We start from the raw sequence: 5,067 nt of genomic DNA, 5'->3' as shown, positions 1-5,067 counted from the left end.
GATAATGGCATTACTCACAAAGATCGATTCCAGAACAAATTAGCAAAAGATTTAACAATCATGGATAAGAATCGTCAATTGTTGTTTGTTGGCTCCGGCTTCTACCACTGGCCCTGGATGCCCTTTCCACCATTTCGATGGTGAGAGCCAGGTCAAGGACTTCATCCATACACTTCTGCATCATCTAAAAAGCCCTAATTCGATTTCATGTTAACATACAGTGAGATGGCTGACAACCTGACATTTTGGTGAATCTCACAAATTTGGCAACGAAAATGGGTGATGAATTGGGTGACCACTATACCCTTAGGGCCCAAGCAAGACGACTCGTTAGTGAGTCGTTGATGTGTCATCTAAGTTGGGTGAGTTGACTCTGTAACTGAGTTAGGTGATAACTTGTAACATCCCCCTCTGGCACGTATCACAATATTGTCCGCTTTGGGCCACTCGGCACGAGGACTTCCCAGGGGGTCACCCATCCTGGTACTACTCCCGCCCGAGCACGCTTAACTGCAGAGTTCTTATGGGATCTGCTGCCCTCATGGCTTTAAAACGCGTTGTGATAGGAAAGGTATCCACACCCCTTATAAGGAATTCTTAGTTCTCCTTCCCAGCCGATGTGGGATCAGATCTAACCCACTTTCACCCCCCATTATAGGGTTCGACGTCCCCGTCGAACACATCGACCCATGCACTGGCTTTGATACCATTTGTAACATCCCCCTCTGGCACGTATCACAATATTGTCCGCTTTGGGCTACTCGGCACGAGGACTTCCCAGGGGGTCACCCATCCTGGTACTACTCCCGCCCGAGCACGCTTAACTGCAGAGTTTTTATGGGATCTGTTGCCCACACGGCTTTAAAATGCGTTGTGATAGGAAAGGTATCCACACCCCTTATAAGGAATGCTTAGTTCTCCTTCCCAGCCGATGTGGGATCAGATCTAACCCACTTTACTGTGACATCCCCATTTTCACGGCCAGAAAAGACCGATTTTTTTGTTTATGCTTTATAAAAATCAGTGTTCTTCTTTTAATAAAAATGTTGCGGAATTTGTTCCTAGAAAAACATGATAAATACGTTATTAAAACATTTTCGAAGAAACGTACTTTATTCATTTTAAAACGTTTGGGATGTCATCGTCAATACAGGAACATAAGCATAAACAGAACTTACATTTATTTACACTAGTGATCTACATCTCTTTAAATCTCTCAGTGTAAGTGACTTCGTATCAACACCTGTTATATAAATAAACTGAGTGGGTCAGGTTGGGAAACCTGGTGAGTACATAAGGTTTTCAACCCACAATAATATAATTATTATGTTTAAACAATCAAACAATCAACCCAATTACCCATCCCCATTATCTTCTTTAGTCTTAAGGATCTACCCTAAGAATCAGCTATTCCTCGTTTATTTAGTCCTAAGGATCATCCTAAGAAATCGACACGAAGTCCATCATTACCAAGGCTTATAGAATATATCTGGTGAACACGTAGTCCGAAACATCTGGTAAACACTTAGTTCAAAAGTAACTAGTGAACACACTTAGTTCAAAATACCTAGTGAACACACTCAGTTCAAAGATACGTAGTGAATACACTCTATTCAAAAATACCTAATGAGCACCTAGTTCAAAAATACCTACATGTTACGAAACTGCTATCGTTCCACTGGACCGTCTAGTATCGTCCATAGTCGTCATCTATATTCCACTAGATGACTGGATCACTGACAACACTGATGTCTCCCATCGTGTTATCACAAAACAACTATTTCATCTACCCATGTTTTTCCCAACACGTTTTTTAGATATAAAATACGTATACATTTTAAATCATTTAAAACATGTATAAAAATCTTTCACTCAGCATAGACAACAAGTATTCAGACAATATGTACACATAGCACGTAATTTATATTAAAATACTTCATATATATGTGTAAGATGAAAGGGAGTACGCACTCACAACACGTAAATTATATAATAAATACTTCATATTTATGTGTAAGATGAAAGGGACCATGCACTCACCTAAGAAGGTGGTGACTCGGTACTCGGACAGCGCTTCGTTTACTTTAAAATAATTTCCTTCGACGAAACCTAGTATTATCACCAATAGATTTTAGTCAATTATTCGTCGAGACTAATTAATAGTCTAGCTATTATTACTATTATATAAGCGTTTAAAAAATACTTATATAACTCATAATAATAGCCCAAGTATTTATTATATGTTCTTAATAACGTTAATATAATTAAATAAAAACTATATTAAAAATAGCGTAGGCGTAGCTCACTTACAGCGGGTTTTATAGAAAACCAGGCTTTTCTTGGAGCAACGTTTCCGAGCCGAAAAGCTCTTCTTCTTGGAGCCATCGAGCACTCCGTGGCTTCCGCCTCGTGCTAGGGAGGTTCCCTAGGCTTTTCGGGGGATTTCGGGGATAGAGAGAGGTTCTAGAGAGAGTAAAGAGAAGAAAGAATGGGAAAGGTGTGAAGAAAATGAGGGTGGGAGAGGTGGTATTTATAGGGTGAAAATGGCTGAACTTGGTGCCACATGTCACCATCTAGTGGCAAGACTTGGGGAGAAAGCAATGGCCAAGATTGTGCTCATCACCCATTTTCGCACAGCACACTTCCGACTTCTAAAATCTGTAACTTTCACATACGACCTCCGTTTTTGACGTTCTTTATATCCACGCGTAGGTAACAATAATATCTACAACTTTCATTTTGACTCCGTCGGCTAATTCTCGACCGATCTTAAATTTAACAGTACGAGGCGTTTAGACTGTTAAATGACCGCGAAGAATTCGTAACTCCTTCATACGGACTCCATTTTCGTCTGTCTTTTTACTGTTGAGTTCCTATTAATGAGATCTTCAACTCTCATTTAGGTTGCATAAGCCAAAAACCGCTCGAACTAAAATTCGAGTTTCGGGCTGTACACTGCTAAGTCGAATCTTAGAAAAATCATAACTTCTTCATACGAAGTCAGATTTGGGCGTTCTTTTTGTGGATTTTCTCGGTTTAACATATTCTATGACTTTCTTTTAGATCACTAAGGCTAAATCTCGCTCTATCGTAAATTAACTTTTTACGCTTCCCGGTGCCGTGCCGGTGCCGTCGCGAAACTTCGACGAGTCATAACTTCTTCATTATAACTCGGATTTCGGTGTTCTTTATATGTACGGACACCTTGTGAAATATACTGCAACTTGGTTCAAATTATTTATTCTAAATAATATTTTGTCAAAAAGTCATTTTCGACGCCTATTATCTCTAAATTGAATAGCCCGGATCTACGGGCGTTACATAACTAGGCAAAGAAACCGGTTAAATTGGGGCAAAATCCCTAATTAGCCGGTAAAAAGAGAATTTATGCCCTTGTAAAGCCAAAAAATAACAATAGGGACCTTTTAAACCAAAATGTGAAAGTTCGTGGGGCTACAGTGACATTTTCCCTTAAATATTTAAATCTAAGGTTATTATTAAAGGGGTGATTTATGAAAAAATCTAAAATTGTTGGCATTAAAGTGTAACATTTAAATTGTCAGAATGGAATAATAGGAATTGCAACTTTACATATTTCCTATAATTTCTCACTCTCTCACTTCTTTCCTTTCATTTCTAGTTTTTATATTTCTCCCTATCTAGGGTTTCATAATAATGTCATCTTTCTTAAAAATCTTCTTCTCACATTTCATAGTCGACTCCACTAGTCTTGTACATGCCTCCGAAGATCGGTTCCCCTGCTAGCTACTTCGTCGGTGGTCCCATTAATTTCTACTCACCAGTGCAACCTCGCCTTCACTCCGGTGCAACAAGGCAGCGACGAATCAGGTAATCGGTTCCCTGTTCGCTAGTTCGTCGATGATCTCATTGATTTCTACTCACCGGTGCAAACCCGCCTCTACTCCCGCACAGCAAGGCAGCATCGACTCAAGTATGTTTTGATTCCTTTGCTATTATTTGAATGTGATGTCTTTGTTAATTTCTTTTCTAGAAACTGATTTCATAGTTATGTAAAATCTTTTCTTTGCTGATTTCATACACAGTCGATATATTTGTTGTTTTCATTCACAATCAGTTTCTTTTCTTATGTAATCTAATTTCATACGCACTCGATGTCTTTGTTGATTTCATTATAAAAAATAAAATCATTTTGAACATTTTTTAATGTTATGCGCTGCGGAGTAAACTTTTATTAGGGTTTACTTGTATTAGGTAAAATTATAAGTTCAAATAAATTTTATGGATGCACTATAAAAGATAAAATAATCATTTTATTAATTGTTCATGATTAGGACTATGTTTTTTTAGATATAAAGATCAAGAGGTAAGCTTCGAGTTCAATTATTAATGATTATAATATTTCATTGATGATTATAACATTTGATGTAGGTTTTGGATGCTCTACAGAAGAGAAAAAACACCAATTTCACAAACAGACAGTTTTTAAAGAAACGGAAGTTGATTGTTAATTGTATTTATTTCTTTATTTGACGGTGTGTAGAGGAAATCGAGATGCTTCTACAAAACGAAATGTTGGAGTGTTAATATACAATCAAACAATACAAAGTGGAGAAGATCTTGACTTATTCATTTATGATTATATAATAGTAATTAATTATTTTTTATGTTGTATTTATATGTGATTATAGAAAAAAGATATGTACTACATTGTAACTTTTTGTGTTATTATTTATGGATAGATGTATATTCTATATATATATATATATATATATATATATATATATATATATATATATATATATATATATATATATATATATATCCGATATGTTTTATTTATTTATGATTATAACTGTATTGTAATTTTTCTCTATAAATTGTGTTATATTCATTTATCATTATAACTTAATTCATCTATTTAGTAACGATTACAACGGATTCAGATATGATTACAAATATGTTTTACTTTTGTATGATTACAAATATTCGGTTGAAATGATTAATTCATCAATCTTTCTGAAATACTAGTAATTTATATATATATAAAAAAAGGTTTTTTAATGATGGTAAAATCAATCTTTTTGA

The 5,067-nt window shown here is 35.9% G+C and overlaps 1 pseudogene; it reads right to left on the bottom strand.

Moving 5' to 3' along the window:
* Positions 1-442: 442 nt before the first annotated feature.
* LOC145018950 (5S ribosomal RNA) lies at positions 443-560 on the bottom strand (annotated as a pseudogene).
* Between the last annotated feature and the right edge of the window lie 4,507 nt (positions 561-5,067).

This window comes from Lactuca saligna, chromosome 9 (genome assembly GCF_052625555.1).
Source record: "Lactuca saligna cultivar CGN05327 chromosome 9, ASM5262555v1, whole genome shotgun sequence".
In the NCBI taxonomy this organism is placed as follows: Eukaryota; Viridiplantae; Streptophyta; class Magnoliopsida; order Asterales; family Asteraceae; genus Lactuca; species Lactuca saligna.
This window is presented reverse-complemented; position numbering and strand designations above follow the sequence as displayed.